Source organism: Macrotis lagotis, chromosome 2, assembly GCF_037893015.1.
Source record: "Macrotis lagotis isolate mMagLag1 chromosome 2, bilby.v1.9.chrom.fasta, whole genome shotgun sequence".
In the NCBI taxonomy this organism is placed as follows: Eukaryota; Metazoa; Chordata; class Mammalia; order Peramelemorphia; family Peramelidae; genus Macrotis; species Macrotis lagotis.
In genome coordinates, this window is record NC_133659.1 from 323,071,108 (window position 1) to 323,092,228 (window position 21,121).

Sequence of the window (21,121 nt, forward strand, 5' to 3'; positions counted from 1 at the left end):
TTCCAAACTGGAGGAAAATTTGAAACCAATGGGATGATATAATTAAATGGACAAAATGAGGTAAAATCATATATTTATTTCCAAAACATTCTGGGCCAATACAACCCATTCTATAACATAACCCACTTATTATTAAGTAGAAATAGGTAAGTCAATCTACAAAAGGATGTAAGGAAATTATTTCATAGGATCATAAATTTATGACTGGGCAAAACCTAAAAGGCACCCGAGTTCAACTATTCCCTCTTACAGATAAGGAAAATGAGTCCCAGAGAGATGAAGTTCTTTGCCCAGGATACTTCTAATCTGTCACACTGAAGTTATGTGAATCTTACTTTCAAGATCACCATATCCTACTGTTTTCTTTTTTTTTCTTTTTTTAAAATTTTTGCAAGGTAATAGGGTTAAGTGACTTGCCCAGGTTCACACAGCTAAGTATTAAGTGTCTGAGGCTGAACCTGGACTCGGGTCCTCCTGATTCCAGGGCTGGTATTCTATCCACTGCACCACCTAGCTGCTCCTGTCCTACCATTTTCAAGACTGATATATTTCAAAAATTTAGATATTTTATTGCAAACTTCACATTTTATAGATGAGGAAATTATATCCAGACAGATGGCATTATTTCCCCAAACTCTAAGGCAGCATTTAAACCTGAACCCAAACCCAAGTCTCTGAACTCCCAAAACCAATAATCTTCCCATTCTGTTTGTGTTTCCCAAGGCTGTGTTCTGTACAGAAACAAATTCCAGGACTAAGGATATTTTCCCTTCCAAAAGATTAGATATATAACTATAAATAAAATATTATATAATAAATAATATGCAATATTAAAATATCAATACAATATTAATATATAAGTATAGATTACAATAATATGATATATAAATTATATATAATATATATTTATATATAAATATATAACTACTCTGTGGAGTGATTTTTCCTATGGCTTAATTTCATCCATTTTGATGTCAAATTTCCTCCATCCCCTCTAAGACCAGTATTTATAGTTTCCATCGATATTTTCCAAGCCCTGGGGCGGCTAGGTGGTGTAGTGGATAAAGCACCGGCCTTGGAGTCAGGAGTCAGGAGGAGAAGGCCTCCACGTGGGAAGTGGATTTCCACGGATTGGTCGGTGAGGAAAAACTCAGACTGATAGGAAAGAGGCTGGAGCCAAGACTCCACAGTGGGGACTCGAGGCATGATTGGCCCTGCGATGTAGGAAGATCAGTTTGTCACTTGTGTGGAATTTGAATTGAGAGGGAAGAGACTTGTGAGCAAGCCTGCCATAGTCCAGGCTGGTTGGGGGCTGACTTGGGTTCAAATCCGGTCTCAGACACTTCATAATTACCTAGCTGTGTGGCCTTGGGCAAGCCACTTACCCCCACAGTGTTCTACAGTTAAATCAGTATGCCATCCACTGTGCCTCTGCTTATTTGGGGATGACTGTCTCTTCTCTTCCTCAACCCTCTTGAAGCCCATTTCCTTCTGCTACAAGGACAGTATCCTAAAAGTCCCCCCAAATCACTTCCTTTCATTTGGAATATGATAAAGAAGCCCCTCCACTCACAGGACACAGCTCCCACAGAAGGTTCTCTCAGCCAGTTTCTCCCAAAGCTTCTGGGTGTGTGCCCTGCCACCATCCAGGGGAATAAAAGGGCATCCTCCTCTTAGAAAAGTCCCGCCCTGGGGCCCCCACCCCCTCACGTTTCCTGGCTGGGTCCCCTTCAGCACAGCATGTACACACTCAGTCCAGGTACAATTACTGCTTTTACTACAGTTCAAGGGAATCCCGAGTACAAACTACAGTCAGATTAGCTAATTACCGGACCCAGTCTCAGGTTACTCAATGACCTTGGCCCTGCAGACGATGGGGTTCATACCCCTTCCAAGCACCAGGCTCCTCCTCTGGCCAGATGCCGGGGCTCTGCCCTGCCCCTCCTCCCCACCTCTCCATCCCCAGAGCCAGGCTGATGGATCCCCTACGGGGCTGCAGAGGGTGGAGCCCTTCACAGTCTCAGCATAGAGTCCAAGTTCATACATCTGCCCCTGAGCCACATGCACCCAGACTCAGTCAAAGCTCCTCCCTCCAACCCTAAGGTAGGCTATTCTGCATCTCCAGAGATACTGGGCTTTCCTAGCTTTCTCAATATCCAAACTAAAGGCTGCAGCATCACCAATGGATGACGAAAGTCTTTATTGACTTCAAAACTTCCAAAACATACTCCCCAGCAGTCATTTCCTGTAACTATCTCTTTTTTTGAGACACTTGGGATTTACTACATCTGCCCAAAGTGGGACTCTATCGATGCATCAGACTTTGGAAGGGGCAGGTTGTTGTTCCAAGGGACAATGTTTATTCTTGTGTTTGTGTGTGTGTGTGTGTGTGTGTGTGTGTGTGTGTGTGTGTGTGAAAAAATCTCTGGTTTTAACTTTTGAAACAAGAATAGTTTTTTTAAGTCAACATTAACTGCCTATACAAACTTGTTTTAGTTAGTAATTTCATTGAAAAATACTATGAGATATTATATATTTTATATGAAGCTGTTTAATGTTTGCCACATCTTTCTGAGTGATTTATCAATCAATTAATCATTTTTTTGCTGTTTGTTTGTTTTGTTTGTTTCTGTTTTGCAAGTCAGTGGGGTTAAGTGACTTGCCCAAGGTCACACAGCTAGGCAATTATTAAGTGTCTGAGGCCAGATTTGAACTCAGGTACTCCTGACTCCAGGGACAGTGCTCTATCCACTGTACCACCTAGCTGTCCCTCAACCAATTAATCAATAAGCAGTTATTAAGTGCCTCCTATATACCAGGCACTAGGGCTCCAAATACAAAAAGAAAAAGGAAACAATCCTTGTCCTCAGAGTTTACATTATAAATTAAAACAAGACTACATATTACATATATATATATATACATATATATATATATATATATGACTACTTAAAAATGTATTTTCTATTCTTTGTTCTTTGGGTTAGAAAAATCCAACGGTGGATTCAAATCCTGCCTCCAATGCATCCTGAATCTGGGGCCCTGGTTAAATCAAAATTTCTCAGGACCCAGGCTAATTCTCTAAACTGCAAATCTAATGCTAATCTAATGTGCATTGGAAGGGGCATTTCCTCACTGAGAATCCCCTGTACCAATGAAAACTCAAGGAAAAAAATGAACCCCAAGCCATACAGATATAGAGCACTTATGATTTGCAAAAATTTCCCTGATATAGCCTGTTTAAGTCAGGTAGTACCACTACACATGGTACATGACTAGGTTATTATTAGTACTTGAGCACATTTATATATTATCATATTAAATATTTATATCATTTTCCTCCAAAGTCAATGGGAATTTTAGTACCAATTCTACAATTATCCTTTTATAATTAATGGGCTTGCAATTAGAACTTGAAGAAAGACATATAATCTAGAGTTAATCATTGGCTTTGTCAGGTTGTGAAATAAATCAAAGCCAAAAGAATCTCTTTAGTTGAGTCTTTAATTGATATAACAGAGTAAGCAAACCTGCCATCTTGGGGGATGCCCCCCACCCACCACAGCCAACTCACAGGGAAAGGCTCTTAAAAGTCTTAGAAGAAAAGGGAAATTTATTGGTAAAATCCTCACTTTGTTACATTTTCTAATTATTTTTCATTTTTTAGATTAAACCCCTCTGAACCAAGAAGAAAGGAGAAGGAAAAAAGATGAAGGAAGAAGGAAAAAAGAAGAAAGAAGGAGAAAAAGAAGGAAGGAAGAAGAAGGAAGAAGGGAAGAAAGAAGTAGTAGGAGGAAAAAGGATAAAAGAAGAAGGAAAAAAGAAGGAAGGGGCTGCTAGGTGGTGCAGTGGATAAAGCACCGGCACTGGAGTCAGGAGTACCTGGGTTTAAATCCGGTCTCAGACACTTAATAATGACCTAGCTGTATGGCCTTGGGCAAGCCACTTAACCCCATTTGCCTTGCAAAAACCTAGAAAAAAAAAGGAAGAAGAAGAAGAAGGAAAAAGAAAGAGAAAAAGGGAAAAGAAGGAAGTAGGAGGAGGAGAGGGGAAGGAGGAAAAGGAGGGGAAAGAGGAGGAAGAAGAGGGAGGAAGGGAGGAAGAAGAAGAAGTATGAGATGGCAGAGCCTGGTCCTAAGATCCCAGCCATCCCTGGCAATGCAAATGAGGAAAACCACTTCATTCTGGCTGGTTTGTCCCTCATGCCATGAATAGTCGGAAGGGATGTTTGGTTTCATTTACAAGGAAAGATCCTGAGTGAGATTTAAGATATGACTCAATTCAACCAAATGGACACTCTCTGAAGTGTGGGAATGCTCAGAATGCTACAGAAATTCTGTCAATGCTAGGCAGTTACAGAGATAAACCAAGTATATTTGATATTAACAATTTTCTGTCAGATCTAACACCTTCATTTTGCAAATGAGGAAACCGTGCTTCAGAGAGATATAACCTGGTCAGTCAAGGTTACATGAGAAATAACAGAATGAGGATTTGAACCCCAGGCCCATGACACCAAATCCAATGTTCTTTTCTAAAAGTAATACCTGGTTTTATTTAGTATTATAAAGATAATTTGACTTAGTATCTTTTTAAAAATCCGTGAAAGCAGAAAGAGGCTACATTCCCTTTCAAGTTGTCATCCCCGCATACAAAATCTAATTCATTTTAGAAAGAGATACACCATGTCTGGTCTTTAACAAGACTCTCATGTTATAGTAGCTACTGAAAAAACTGTTCCATTCATTCGATTAAAGAAGCAATACAGATCAAGGTAGCCTCCCTATAATGATTGATTTCTGGAATCTATAAACTTCTAATTCTTCTGAAGCAGAACAATTCAGCCAATATATCCTAATGGTAAGTTCTGAACACACAGTAAAGTTCTGGAGAGTCTATAGGAAGACCAGCTGGAAAAGTAGAGTAATGACAGCCTAAAGACAAGGGGTGGGATGGGGGCAGAACAAGGAACTAGATGCTGCAGGTTTTTTAGAGACAGAAGCAAAGATTTCTGTGAATGTGAGTTTTAAGAGAAAAGGAAGCCTCCAAGCTTCAGTGTAAGTGACTGGGGGAGAGCAGTGCCAACAATGAGCAACCAGAAGTGCCAGGAAAGGCCAAGTATGTGGCACGACCAATATATCAACTGCAAATTGGAAAATCAAGTACAAGATAGAGGTTAGGACTATGATGATCAATGAAAGGGAGCAGTTAAGAACACCAAAGACAAAAATGTGAGGGGACCAGAGAGGGTCAAAAGTGGACCCACACTCAGATGCAGAATGAGAAAGAAGACATGGAGAAGCCTGGGAAAGAGAAGAACAACCAAGACTGGAGTTTTGTGAAGGAGCTAAAATAGAACACCAACATGGGTACTAGGGCTTTAAAAAAAAAAAGTAAAAAGGTTCTGGGAAAGAGGTTTCTCTGACGGAATGTTTTTAAAAATTTCTACATCGTAATTGGTAGAAAAAAGACAGAACTAGGGAAAGTGACGCCATCTTCTGGATTTTAAACCTTGGGACTTCCCATTAATCTTTATGACTATTTACACTCAATTCCTTTCATGGAGTCCAAAGTGGAAGATTAAGTAATACTGGAAAAAGTTTCTCTTCTCACTTAACTGTTAGCCCAGGGTTGTCAGCTTTCCCCAACCTTGTTTACACCTCCCTTATCAGGATCTGATAGTCCACTGGACACCACCCTTGCCTGAGAGTCCAACAACTGAAACCAGGCCAGCAAGGAGCCCAAAGCGGTGGGAATGAAGGAAAAGGCAAAATAAAGGGTTATAAACAATTGATTCTAATGCCAATATATTACAGACTACTGAGCAACAGGTGATTCCATAGTACATTAGAGCCCAGAGTCTGGAGTCAAGAAGCCTTGACTCTTCCTGAGTTCAAATCAGGTCTCAGATTCCCAACAAGCTGGGAAAGACACTTCACCTTATTTACCTCAGTTTCCCCATAGTAAAATGAGCTGGAGAAGGAAATGGCAAACCATTTCGGAGATCTTTGCCAAGAAAACCCCAAATGAGGTCAAAGAGAGTCTGACAAGACTGACTGAAAAGATACTGCAAATATAGCTAAATCACCACATAGGAAAAAGAGACTCCCTTGGAGGGCAGTGGCAAGGAGGCAGGTCTAGCTTTCTCCCTCTCAAGTTCCTTTCTAACCTTTTATATTAACTTCAGGGGATTCATGATTGCCTGTGGTTGGAATATCCTCCATGAGGGAAGCTGGCAAATAGTCCACACCCCATTGGCATCGTGACACTCCTGCCCAGGTCTTCTCCTCACTTTCCCAAGGGCTAGCCACTTGTTAGCCTTCGTCTCTTCCTATGAGTCTGCCTCTCTCTTGAGCCTGTATTCACTCAATGATATACTTCCACATCCTGAATTAAAATCTTCATTACTAAAAAGCTTTCTTTTAACTACACTTTGGAATGACCCCATTTTTGATTCTTTGGAGGTTGCAAAATGCAACCAAAACTGCTGTTTCTTTTGTTCAATCCTTTTTTTTTGTCATTTATATCAGACTCTTCATGATCCCATGGACTCTACTGTCCATGGTGTTTTCTTGGCAAAGACACTAGAGGGGTTTGCCATTTCTTTCTCAAGTAGATTAAGGCAAATGGAAGTTGAGTGTCCAGGGTCAACCAGCAAGGGAGTATCTGAGGCCACATTTAGATTCAGGTCTTCCTGATTCTAGGTCCAGTTCTCTCCACTGAACCACCGACCTGCCTCCTATTCAATTCTAGATCCAGCTAATTATGAAGCAAGGAGTCAAGCACTTATTAAGTGTCCACTGTGTGAAGGAAGCTGGGCAAGGCCCTAAGGAGAGAGAGAGAGAGAGAGAGAGAGAGAGAGAGAGAGAGAGAGAGAGAGAGAGAGAGAGAGAGACTAATGGAGATTAGCCTTGCCCTGGCTGAACAAGTTATGGTATATGAATATTGTGGAGTACTATTGCATTATAAGAAACAATGAATTGGACTCTAGCGAAGCATGGAATGAATTACAAGAACTGATGCAGAGCAAAGGGTGCAGAACCAAGAGACTATTGTCCACATTAACCACAACATCGTGAGTTAATCAACCTTGATGGACACAACTCCTCTCAGCAGCTCAGAGAACTAGGACAACCAGAGGAGACTGCTATGGATAATGCCATTCACGTCCATATAAAGGAAAAAAAACCCACAAAAACACTACAGAATCTGAACAAACACTATGTTCACTTTTTTAAAATTTCTCATATTTTTCCTTCCTATCTCTTGGTTTTCTTCCTTTCCTTTTGTCCTAATTCCTCATACAGAAAATGACTACTATATAAATATGTTAAACACAAATGTTCACTAGACTGTTTCCTGCTGAGGGGAGGGAAATGGGAAGGGAGGTAGAAGGAAATTGTGTAACTTGTGTGTGTGTGTGTGTGTGTGTGTGTGTGTGTGTGTGCATGTGGATGAATGTTGAAAAACTTTTATAATATGTAATTGGAAAAATAAAATATCATTCCTAGCCTTGCCCTAAAGGAGCTCACATTCTATCTGGAGTAGAGAGATGACATGTGCTAGACCAGGTGATGATGGGAGAGGACATTGGGGAGGGAGGTGACACCAGGTAGCAGGGATAAGGAAAGGTTTCATGCAGGCAGGTGAGAAGATGGAGATGTCTGAGCTAAATCTCCAAGGGAATGATGGATTCTAAGAAGGGTTCATCCCAGTCATGGGGCAGACAAAGGGATATGTGCATGTGTGCACATGTGTGCACATGTGTGCTTGCATATATGTGTATGTGAGGTCCACACCACCTCTCACCAGCTGTCCTGTCTAGTCTTGATAATCTTGGGGTCTCCCCTTCTCTGTTTCCCACCTCACCTCCTCTGTGCTGCTTCCCCTTTAGACAATCAGCTCCTTGAGGATGGGGGCTGTATCCCCTGTGCTTGGTACAAAGGAGGCGAGGAGGCCCTTCATGTTTACTGGATTAGGATTGGAAATACACACCTCCCATAGATGTACTGTTTGTATATACATACACACACAGAGGAAATGGAGAAGACTAGACTCAGTGGATTACAGAGGGCCTGCAGAGGAATACTAGGTGACAAGACAGGCTGGGCCTTTAAAAGACAAAAAGAGAGAAATTTTTACTTTCTTGGGGTGCTTACAGGATGGGCAGGATTTCAGGAGATGGAACCTGGGATGGGGGGAGGGATAAGGTAAAATACTCCAAGCACAGGAAACAGAGAAGATGCACAGAATGGAGTAAGGGGCAACAAGTAGTCTAGTTTTTTTCCCACATGGAGGGCAAACTGGAAAAAGCAGGGTCCTATGAGATTGGTGAGAGCCTTGAATACCAGAACCAAAGAGTTTACGCTCCATTCTGACGGCCCAGGAAGCCCCGAAGAAACACAGTAGTCAGAAATGCACCCACCCAAGAGCTGTGAGGCAGCAGCCAACCCACCATACTGCCATTCAGAAGTCTGGCATCATGTGATGAGTGAGATGAGCAGAACCAGAAGAACATTGTACATCCTAACAGCAACATGGGGGGATGACCAACCTTGATGGACTTGTTCATTCCAGCAGTGTAACAATTAGGCACAATTTTGGGCTGTCGGCAATGGAGAATACCATCTGCATCCAGGGAAAGAATTGTAGAATTTGAACAAAGACCAAGGACTATTACCTTTAATTTAAAAAAAAAAACAAACCTGTTATCTTACTATGTAATGTTGCTATCTCTTATACTTTATATTTCTTCCTTAAGGATATGATTTCTCTCAACACATTCAATTTTCATCAATGTATAGCATGGAAACAATGTAAACACTAACACAATGCCTTCAGTGGGGGGGGTGGGGGGAAAGCAAGATTGGGGGAAAATTGTAAAATTCAAAATAAATAAAATCTTTCTTTAAAAAAAAAAAGTCTGGCATCAGATACACAGAAGGTCTGTTGGATGGTCCTACTTCCTCTGACAGACATAAAAGAACAAGGAAACCACCAAGAAGCCCGAGGTCCCAGCCTCCAGGGTGAGCCCACCAGTTTGGCTATTTCTTGCATGAGGACCACAGGGGTTGACATTTCATCTCCACTAGTTTTTAGCATGGTGGCTTGCAAACAGTAGTAGCTTAGTCAGTGTGTGCTGACTATATAGTTAGGTCATATGGAAACTTTTGTGACTTGCTTAATCCCTGGAAGTTCAACCAAACAAGGATAATTAATACAGGAGAAAAAACTGAAAATGGAGCTTGAATGGCTGTTTCAGTATTTATTCAGTTCTGGGGGGGGGTGTCCAGAGAAGATCCAGTTACTTGGGCACCAGGGCTAGAATTTGGCTTGTCAGCCCAAAGTCTCTTGTTCCCCAGGCCCTGGCATGGCATCTGCAGGGAGGCCGAGAGATTGGGAAATGTTCACTGGGGAAACAAAACTGCTTCAAGATTTTAAAGAACCATGACTGGGGAACATGGGGGTCCCTTTTGATTTGTATTCTAAGTATTCTAGGAGAGTTAGTGATTTTCAAGACAGGCTGCCACAGAGAAGTTATCCTCCAGACTGACCTGAGGCCAATGAACTTCTCAAAATCCAAGGAGAGAATGGACTCATAATTCAGAAATGTAAGCAAATAAAGAAAATATTTTATGAAATGACCACAATAATATAAATGGAAGAGGAGAAAAAAACATATTTATTAATCACCTGCTATGTGTCCTGATATCATCTTATTTGAAAACAACACTGGAAAGATATCAGAAGGCTGACTCAAAGCAGCCAAGGGCTACTCTTCCTCCTCCTCCCAGCAGAGAGGAATGAGGAAAACTGTTCAGAGGCTGTCCATCTGTGCACTGATCTATCTTATCTGATCTCTTCCACACAAAGAAGTGTATTTTAGGAAGGGAAGAATTGCTGAGAACTAACCAGGATGTTTTTTAAAAGCATCAATAAAACACATTTAAAGAAAACAAAAACCCAATCCTAACCAGAAACACACCATCCAGCACCACCAGCACCCCTCAAAAACCATCATGATGGGGGGGGGAGGGAAGACACCCATGATGTAAAAGAATAGGAACTGGATTTGGAACTGTCCTTCTTAGGACTGAATGACAACTCGGCCACTTTCTAGTCCTGTCACCTTGGATAAGTCTTCTTACTTCTGGGACTCAATCTCCTTGTCTATAGAATGAGGGATTGGTCAAGATGATCATTATGATCTCCCCCTAGCTATACACTCTATGATGCTATTCTATAAAATAACAATTCTTAAGATGACATTATAGATATTCCAATTTATTATTTAACTTCCACAAAAAAATGAGATGTTGGACTCCAGACAACATGAGAACCTGGATTTAAACTTAATATTTAAAAACAATTACAGTGTATCAGGAAAATTGAGTTTTGTTCTGGTTTCAGTAATAGTGGGGTATCTGAAATTTCTATTTTTACCCATTCTAGTCAGCAAGTTTCCACAAAACTACAAAATAGTTCCTGACAATGGATCGCAAGAGAGATATTTTAGATCTTAGAGGACACCCAGTCCAAATTCTTCATTTTGCAGAAGTAGAAACTGAGACTCAAAGAATTTTGGTGACTGATGCAAGGTCACACAGATCTAAAATGGCAGCACCAGTAGCCAAAACCAAGCCAGAGAGTCATAGATTTAAACCTGGAGAGATTGGTGAGAGCCTTGAATACCAGAACCAAGGAATCTAATGCTGCATTCTGATGGCTTTGGAGCCATCTCCTGAAGCCCACACTGCTCGCTTTACAGGTGAGGCAGGACGACTGGCCTCCAAGACAGGACTCCAACATAAGTCCCCTTGTTTTCAAGCCAGGTTCAAGTTTCCCTCTGTGACACTCAGTCCCACACACTTCCCACTGAGCCCAGCTGAACCTTCTACTGACCTAGTATGGTTTATTCATAGTTTCCCTGATCACCTGGCAGAACTATGGTTAGAAAGAAATCCTTTTTCTTCCTTACTGTCCAACTCTTCTATCTCATGAAGTGGTAGCTTCTATAACATTAGTTACTTCTTAGATCAAAAAACCACCATCATTAAATTCTTATTTGTAGGCTACAGCATATGGGACCAAGGAAAAGAATAATACAGAGAGTGCCATCAGAAGACAGGGAACCATGAGACCATTTGTGCTCAAGCCAGAGACAGGGGGTGCAGTGGATGGAGCACTGGACCTGGAGGCCAGAAGACCTAAGTAGAGATCCTGCCTCACTGAATATTAGCTAGGAAAGCCTGGACAAGTGAGGTACTTAAACCTCTGTCTGCCTCAGTTTCTTCTTCTATAAAATGGGGATAAGAATATCACATACCTCCTAGGGTTGCTGTGAGGATCAAGTTAGATAGTGACTATTACTAATTGCTCATTCCTTATTTTATGCCACTTACTGTAAAATGAGGAGAACCAACCATCATCTCATAAGGGTGCTGGGATAAAACCAACTTGTAGGCTATGAGTTTTTGTCTCAAAGTAAGTTACTGTGGATCCTGGGCAAGTAACTTGACCCTGTTTGCCTCAATTTCCTTATCTGTAAGATAAGCTGAAGAAGCAAATGGTAAACTGCTGCAGGATCTTTGCCAAGAAAACCCCAAATGGTTCTCCAAGAGACAGGCACGACTGAAATGGCTGAACAACAATAACAGAATTTAATCTTCTCTGATGAAGTCCACCATTCTATCCTGTTAGAGCCTATTTTGGATAATGTCATCCACCTTGTCAGCTATCCCTTATAATTTCATATCATTCGCAAATCTGACAAGCAAGTCACAAAAATTTTCATAAAGTTAATGGTAAAAATGTCAACTAGAAACTTCCTTGCAAGTTAACACTGAACCATCTTGTCTTGTCATTCCATTAAATAGCACTACTGCCTAAGCAAGTCTCTCAAATTACCCTATCTTGGGGCAGCTAGGTGGTGCAGTGGACAGAGCACCAACCCTGGAGTCAGGAGGACCTGAGTTCAAATTTGACCTCAGACACTTAATAATTACCTATCTGTGTGACCTTGGGCGAGTCACTTAACCCCACTGCCTTGCAAAAAAAAAATTACCCTGTCTTTTCCACAATGATAGCAGGAGAATGTCTATTAAATGCTTTGCTGAAATCTAAATATACCATGGCTACAATACTTCACCTAATCCAGAACTCCAATAACCTTGCCAAAAAAAAAAGAAAGAAAAAGATGGAAATGAGGTCATTAATCAAGCATTAATGTGAGCCTTCCATATGCAGTGTGCCATAGTTTATCAAGAGATGGTCCTGAAGTCAGAAGATCTCCATTCAAGTTTCTTTGACACATAATGTCTGTGAGATGTTGGACAAATCTCTCTCAGTGCTTGTCCAAGAATAAAAATGATGCTGAATCCTCCCCTTTTCCTGGAGGCATAGGGCTGGCATAGTCAGTTTTTCTTAAGTATCCCCCATTATGAGTCTGTGTCTCCTTTCTCCCAGTCCCCATACTTTGGTGGTCCCTGATCCATCCATACACGTAATTTGATGGTATGAGATAAGGAGAGATAAATGATAGGCCCCTAGGTCTTCCTCCTCTCCACTTTTGTACAATCTTCTAATGTCTCACTATCTCAGTGTATCTGATCTGAACTGTATATTAGTAGGAACTCAGTTTATTTTAAATAATTTACACTAAAGAAACAGAGCTTCTTAACTCTCTTCAATTGTGTACATTTTTTAAAATCAGAGAAGTAATTCTGACTCTGACTCATGCTTGTAGAGCACCACCAGCAGCACCACCACCTTTGTCAACCCTCTGATATAGGCAGTACAACAAAGAAAAAGATTAAATAAGTAGGAGAAAGTATTCCTAGCCAGCTATCTAAACTGGTCCATCTTCCTAGGACCTCAGATCCTTAATCACCTCATGTAAGCTACATGTTAGGCCATCTCTCATACTTACCCTACTTCTAAATTTTTTTAAAATTTTTTTGTTCTTTGCAAGGCAATGGGGTTAAGTGGCTTGCCCAAGGCCACACAGCAAGGTAATTATTAAGTGTCTGTCACATTTGAACTCAGGTACTCCTGACTTCAAGGCCAGCGTTCTATCCACTGCACCACCTAGCTGCCCCCTTACCCTACTTCTAAACCCAAGATTCTCCAAAGATCAGATATGGTTTGTCCCCAACAGTTCTAACTGGAGCTCTGGCCCTGGGGGGGGGGGGGCGATATAGTAGGGGTGAAAGAAACTGCTATTGGTCAAAGACTGCTAGTATGCCTATTATATTCTCAAAATGTTCATTTCAAAATCATAACAATTTTATTCTTTCATTCCAAAAGCCACCGAGAAGCACGTTGAAATTGTTCTTCATAAAAGGATTAAATATTATTTCTGCAGCCATACTATTTGTTACTAGCAGACCTGGATTACAATGAAAGTTCCCTCAGTTTTGAGTTGGTTACTTATCTATATCTCATCACATAGAACTGTCCATTTTAATAATCCCAAGAATGATAGCTTAGGCAATGGAAGGGGGAGGTGGAACTGAGTGAATCAATGACAGGCGAGGCTGGCTTTAAAGCAGACCATGGCCTACTCAGTCTGACTGCAGGGGATCAGAGTTTCACACTCCTCCAAACACCTTCTTTCCAAATCCTGCTGTCTGAAATGATATAAATTACCAGTAGATGCACAAAGTTTAAGGCTTTGACACTGTTTAGAATGGCAATCCTGGGAAGAGGAGATTTTTCAGTCCTGAAGTTACCAATCTTCACTAGAAACTCATGTTGGCTACAATCACACAGCTTCTTCTTGGAGGGCAGAAGCGTGAGAATCTGAGGATGCCAGGCACCGGAACCTGGGTTCAGAAAGGGAGACCCTGTAGTGGCAAACTTGGGCAGCAGAAGACTTAGGGCTTTTGTTCCAACTTGTTCTTCTGAAAATCATTTCCATGCTGTCTCTAATAATGCTAACAACAATAGTTAACTTACATGGTGATCACTATGTGGCAGAAACTATGTGAAGTGCTTTATAGATATTATCTCTTGGGAGCTAGGTGCTGTCACAGAGGAGAAAACTGAGACAGTGGTTAAGTGATGTGCACAGGGTACCTAGCTACTGAGAATCTGAGGCTGGAGTGTCTATTCATGGGAGTCACCTAAAGCCCCTGTTTCGATATCAAATGGAAGTAGTCATACTGGCCTCCCTCACCCAGTCACCTAGAGTGGTCAAATGAAGTAGACTATGCTCAATGTCCCCTTTGAAGCCCTCAGAGAAGCAGTGGGATGGCCATGTGAGCTCAAAGGAGAAGGCTAAAGTCAAAGAAAAGCCAGACAAAAGGAGTTCAACCTTTGGATACCTCCTTCAGGTAATTCTACAAAGGATGTTTAGCAGGCCGTGGCCACTGCCCAGAATGTAGCTTCCTGGAGGATCCATCCAAGTGCATCTGGCAGACACTGAAGGAGGAAAGCAGGACCAGCAGCCTTCACACCAGTGGGCCAGTTCCTCCCTGAACACTCCCTGCACTATTGGACATTGTGGTCCTTTCTTGAACTCCACTGCCAAGCATTCAAACATTACCAGAGAGTGCAACTCCAATGGGTTGGGCCATGTTGCTCGAATGTCTAACATACATTTGCCTAAATGACTATTTTGTGGAGAACTCACACAGGGACAAGTAGCTCACAGTGGGGTCAGAAACAAGGATACTCTCAAGGTCTCTCTCTGGAAATGATTGTGTGACATGAGACTGCCCAGCATGGCATGCCCTCATCAAAGAAGGCACTGTGGTCTACAAGCAAAGCGTGACTCAAAAGAAACGCAAGATGTACAAATTTAGAGAATCCACCCCAAATATTCCCATGGATTGTTTATGCCCAACCTGTCTTAGAGCATTCCAAGCTCAAATAGTTCTGATCAGCACAGACACACTGTACCTTGACTTTCATACAGTGATGTCATTTTGGTCCTTGAAGACAACCAACCAACCAACCAACCGACAAACCAGGGACAAGATGGCAATTCTGCTTCAGCACCTCCAACAAGCAGAGCCCTCAAGGAAAGGGCATCTGGGCTGCAGCCTCTCATAGGTAAGGGCCACCTCTCTGGAAACTCTATTTGGCCACTCAGGACTCCAGTCTAATGACTCAACCCCAGCAAAGAGCATACAGGACGCCTTGGACACTTAGGGCCCTACCTTTAATGCTTGTCCTTCATTTTCAAGGAAGACCATAACATCAGGGAGGTGATATCATGACAAGCACATGAACTGGATTTGAGTTTCACATTCTCCTCCAGTCATCTGGGTCCAGTGGCCAGATAGGAATCAATAACAATAATAATGTCTGTCCTTCCTATCGAAGAAGACCACAACATCAAGGAAGATGCCATGACAAGCACATGGATTGGATATAAGGGGGGTGGTGGTGCTGTGCTAAGTCATCAGACTCACTTTCTTCTCCAGAGCCATCTGGGTCCAGTGGCCAGATATGAATTAGGACTCCTGGAGATGACCCTGGATGCGAGGCAATCAGGTTGAAGTGACTTGTCCAAGGTCACACAGCTAGTGAGAGTCAAGTGTCTGAGGCCAGATTCAAATTCCCATCCTCCTGACTCCAAGGCCAGGGCTCTATCCACTGTGCCAACTAGCTGCCATACCTGTATGACCCTAGGCAAGTCATTACACACTCACCTTTAAAACAGGGTTATTAGCACCTACCTCACAAAGACAAAATCCTTGACAAACCTTAAAAGTTACATCAGCTCCAGCTCTTATTAATGTGATTATTATAAGCTGGTCAGGTTATCTGGATATACAGTTAAATGAGTCATCCATTCTTTACCAAGACTGAACAAACTGTGGTAAATGAATGTGATGTAATATTACTATGCAATAAGAAAGGATAACTATGAATAATTCAGAGAAACATGGAAAGATTTTATGAACCAATATAGAAATAACCAGAACCAAAACTAAATCTACTTTCTACAACAAAACAAATGAAAAGCTCACTCAAAAAAAAAAGCCTAAGAAATACTGATAGGAGTGCTAAAGAAGACATCCCTCCTTATTCCTGGAGTAAGATGATGTAGGTATTATCAAACATGATTACCCTATCTACAGAGTATTTGCTTAATTATTTTTCTTTGCTATAAGTGCAGTCTCTAGTGGAAAGGACAGTATTACAACAAAGTTGTACACAGTGAGATGACCCAGTGTATACAACATCAGCCCTGGAGTCTGGAGGATCTGAATTCAAATCCAACCTCAGACACATACTAGATGAGTGACCCTGAGCAAGTCACCTAAGCTCATTTGCCTCCAAAAAGAAAAAAAAAAAACAGCTTATTTAAAAGCAAAAGACATCTACAAAACTTTTTTTAAAATCCATCTGTATTTATGTACAATGTTATAATAAAGACCCCATCAGACTTAGGAAGAGATACATTTCCCAAACAAGCATATTAAAAGATTTTTTCCTTAAATTAAAAATAAAGATGCTATATTTGGTTTTCCTAAATTTTGTTAACACTAAATTCATAATTACTCTGCCATTATGATTATTCAAATTAAATCTAAGCACAGAAGCCCACTGTGTTTAGGGATTCCTGCTGGACAATGGGATGGCCTAGATGGCCTCTCATAGGTAAGGGCCACCACTGGGGTCCTTTCCAGCTCTAAAAATCTATCTGGTCATTTTTCCACGTTCTTGCTCAGCCTCTGGTTTATACTGATTGTTGAATTTCTTAGAATTTCTTTTCAAAAAATTGAAATGGGAAAAGGATAGAACATGAAGAAGATTCAAATAAATTTGAAGAATATTTTGAAAGAAAGGTTCAAATAGCACTAACTCAGTCATCACCCTGTACAAAGAGAGAATCAAGGTGACTGGCAGATCTGATCAGATAACTTGCTTTGCCTTCCTGCAAAAACAGACTGAAAACTGGAAGGGATATTGGCTGACTGAACCCAACTTTAAAGAGGTTTAAGATCATCCATATCTCCTGAGTTCCTCAGCAATTTGTCCAGGTCCTCTTCTCTATTGTACCCCATTTTCTCTCTGGAAATCTCATCAGCTCCCAAAGGTTCCAGATTCACCTAAAAACTCCTCACTCAATATTCAATCCCCACCTCTCTCCTGAATGTCAGTCATATAATGAGTGTGGATCTGTTTCTCGTGGATCTGTTTCTCAACTCCTTGATGTTCAGGAGGCTTCACACGCTCCCTCCCTTCCCCACAGAACCTGCCTTCCCTCAAACTTCCCATGTGAAGTCCAAAGCCTTCCCAGTTGGCTGACAACCCATCTTCCCAAACAACCAGGTTGAAATTATTCCTGGCTCTTCTGTCTTCCTTACTCCTCATCTTGTCAATGTTGTTTCCATAGCATCTCTGACATCATTCCTATTCTCTCCACTTGGTTTTTTCTACCATAAAGGGTAGATGCAGGTCTTACAACTAAGGTAAGGGCAGTTATTTTTCTAAATGAAAATAGTTTTTAAACTAAAAGAGCACCATCTTCTCATGTGGAAGAGAGCAATCCCTTAGCAAAACATTTCAGAGGAGCTGGGCAGGGAGAAGTTCTGTGGGACTGGGCCGGGTCATGCGTGATGGAAAGTCCTTGTCCGGCTGAACTGCCTTGAACAGAGCCACATAGGGCAAAGACATTGAGCTCAGGGGAGGCTAGGGGAGCACCAGTGGTGTGAGTGGACCTGCTAATCATGTAAGCTATAGTCCACATGGGTCCTGACCAAACCCATTCCCTCAGTGTGTGTGTGCCCCTTTGATGTATTCCCTCTATGTCTCCACTCTTTCAATTTTATTGATGGGGTGGGAATCTGTGGGGGAAAATGCTCCAAGTTATGGGAGAAATATTTTAATGCTACTTTTCTTACTATGCCTTTCTTAAATACTTTACTCTAGATTAATTCTGTCCTCTGGCTAATAATGCATGGTAAAGGCTTAGGTGAGGTCTTAGATTTACACTTAGGTGGGGAGGTACAGAACAATAAGCTACTGTTAGAGCCAAGATAGACTCCCAGCCATTCTCTGAACTTGCTATTGCATAATAATCACTGCTAGTATGTACATAGAGGCTTCAAGTTTGCCAAGGACTTTACATATGTTAACTCATTCAACCCTCGCCACAACAAATGGGGGAATGAAAGCCAAAAGAATTGACAAGATTGTCCTGGGTCACCCAGCCAGCCACTGTCTGAAGTCTTCCAGACTCCAGTTCCAAGCCCTCACCTGGCTGCTTCCAAGGATTCACACAACTTGCTGCCGGTATCTGCAATAATGTCCCCCTTGTCTCTGGTTCAGTGGCACCTCCTTGATGAAGCCTTCCTTGGATGATCCCCAAGATCACACTTCACTATTTAGGTTCCTGAAGGCTGGGAGCCAAAGGTAGAGTCTATCTTGGCTCTCCTCTAATAGTCATGCTTCATTAAGAGACTAGTCCTACCCGCTGGAAGCTTCCATCCCCAGATAACTGCTCCTGCTCCATGTTCTTTGGACAGTCCTTATCTGCCTTCCCACTGAATCACCCCAATGAAACTGTACATTCAGGCTTGTTATCAGATTATCCTTGCATCCCTACATATCCAAAGGATCTATGAACATGAGATGAATTATAGGAGATTCGAGATCAGTGGGTCCAAGCTGATCACAGAAAGAGGAGGGATTTGCCCGATGTCCTAAGAGTCACAAAGGTGATATTGGAAAGCAGATCTTTGGCTTCCCAACCCAGCAGCCTCTAGGCTGAACCAGAGCCTAGAATCTGTCAGGGTGGTTTTCTGATTGCTCAAATACATAAGAAGAGGAAAGAGGAGGATGTTACATAAGGAGTGAGCCATGGAGTCCAAGACTTGAGGGGAAGCCCAGGCCTCCGCTGGGTGGGTTTTCAAACTCTTTCAAAGTAATGGATTGCTTTTGCTGATTGTTTAGGGTTTCTTTTTTTTCCTTTAAAAATAGAATTTGTAGGGGCCGCTAGGTGGCGCAGTGGATAGAGAACCAGACCTGGAGTCAGGAGGACCTGAGTTCAAATACAACCTCAGACACTTAATAATTACCCAGCTGTGTGGCCTTGGGCAAGCCACTTTACCCCATTGCCTTGGAAAAAAAATTAGAATTTGGAAAAAATAAAAAATAAAGTCCAAAAGTCTAAAAAATTAGAATTTGTTATGTCAGATAGCTCTCTGGAAGGGGGAGTGGACTCTGGAAAGAATTCTACCGGTATTAAAATTAAAAAAAACTGATTAAAAAAAGTTTGTTTTTAAAAACAAGATTTGAGATACTCGATCTGTATCTTGCTGGCCCCGTCCAACTCTTGGGGAACAAATAACACTGTCTTTGATGGTTCCTTAGCCCTGGCCCGCTTCCATATTCCACCTGAGCCTGTGGCCAAAGGCAAGCCCAAAGGCTCCAGCTCCTTTCCCAGCCTGACAAGGTGGTGGCAGAGTGGGCAGGGGCCATGGGGGACTCCTGGTCCAACCGCATCACTTTACAGTGAAGGTCAGAGAGGAGGGAACCACCCGTCACCCCACTCCTAGGGGCCCCAAAGCCAAGGTGGAATCCGGGGAGCAGGACAGGAAATCCGGCTCTGCCACCCATGGGTGCCAAGTCTCTGAAATGAGAGGGTTGGGCGAGATGACCCGTCAGTCCTTTCTAGCTCCCGTGATTTTCTGCCTCAGTAGCTGCCAGGTGAGACGCCGACCATCCAAGGAGGGGCACGCAGGTGGCCACCACTCCTGGTCCCGGGCAGCTGCCAGCAGCCTGCCGGGCCCTTGGCCTTGGGCTCCAGAGGGGAGGGATGAGAGACCCGGAGCAGCAGCGCCCTCCCTCCATCGCCAACCCCGGGTGACCTTGGGCAAGTCACCCGCCTCCTCCGAGGTCTCCCTGATGCCCGGCCCGGTGTGCCAGGCTAGAGGTCACTCCGTGCCCCGGCCGCAGAACGGCCTCCAAGAGAAAAAGACGCTTCCCGGGCTCAACTCCCTCCTTCAGGGCGGCGCGGGGGGCAGAGCCCGGCGCGGGGGGCAGAGCCCGGCGCGGGGGGCAGAGCCCGGCGCGGTGGGCAGAGCCCGGCGCGGGGGGCAGAGCCCGGCGCGGGGGGCAGAGCCCCGGCCCGGGGCCAAATCCGGCCTGGGACCCTGAGTGCTGGCCCGGCTGTGTGGCCCTGGGCCAGTCACTGAGCCCCCTTGCCCTAAGTTAAAATGTACAGTGTTATTAAACATGAAAAGTCGCTCCAGCCCGCCCCCCCCCCAGGCCTCAGCCTCGGGCGCTGAGTTCCAATCCCGCTCCCGCCCCTGGGGGCTGACACGGGCCGGGCCGGGCTGCGGCCCCCGGGGCCCTGGTCCCGCCGGCTCCTCCCGCAGCCCGGGCCGCGGCGGCCGCCCCCGGGCAGGGCCCAGGCCGGCCTCAGTTTCCCCGCCCGCGCCGCGCCCTGCCCGCATCCTCACCTGCCGCGAGGCCCCGCCGGGGGGCCCGGCCCGGCCTCGCCCCCTGCGCCCCGCGCGCCGCCGCGGCCCCTCCGCCCCGCGCGCCGCCGGCTCCGTGACAGGTCCCGGGGGCCCGGCCGGCGCAGCCCTGCCGAGAGCGCGCCGCGCGCCCCCGCGCGCCCCGGCCGCGCGCGCCCCGCCCCGCCTCCGGCCTGCCCCAGGGCCCGGCCCGGCCGCGCGCAGCCCCGCCCCGCCCTCCCGGCCCCGCGGCGCGGCCGTGTGCGCAGGCGCGGGCCGAGCCCCCCCCCCCCCCCCCCCCCCCGCGCGGCCGCCGCCCCCGCCGATGCCGCCGCCGCCCGGAGCCCCGAGTCCTGCTGATGTGGCGCCGGGCGGGGCGGCGCCACGTGGCCCAGCGGGCGCCCTCCGGCCTCAGTCTCCCCAAATACCTCCGAGCTCCCCCCCAGGCCCCAGTGATGCCATCGTCCTCCGGCCTCAGTCTCCCCAAACTCTCCGAGGTCCCTCCCCCAGGTCCCAATGATGTCATCGTCCTCCGGCCTCAGTCTCCCCAAACGCTCCGAGCTCCCTCCCCCAGGCCCCAGTGATGCCATCGTCCTCCGGCCTCAGTCTCCCCAAATACCTCCGAGCTCCCCCCCCCAGGCCCCAGTGATGCCATCGTCCTCCGGCCTCAGTCTCCCCAAATACCTCTGAGGTCCCTTCCTCCC

General features: G+C 44.4%; 1 protein-coding gene across 3 annotated transcripts in view; it reads right to left on the reverse strand.

Moving 5' to 3' along the window:
- The window catches only part of SLC41A2 (solute carrier family 41 member 2), a 123,857-nt gene extending 103,387 nt beyond the window's left edge, over nt 1-20,470 (reverse strand). The window contains exon 1 of one of the 3 annotated variants that reach the window (XM_074226751.1): nt 20,421-20,470. The gene's annotated coding sequence lies outside the window, so the exon portion shown is untranslated. Of the gene's footprint in view, nt 1-1,573; nt 1,660-8,554; nt 8,675-20,420 lie in introns of those variants that run through there. The other 2 variants (XM_074226752.1, XM_074226753.1) reach the window with 2 other exon arrangements.
- Between the last annotated feature and the right edge of the window lie 651 nt (nt 20,471-21,121).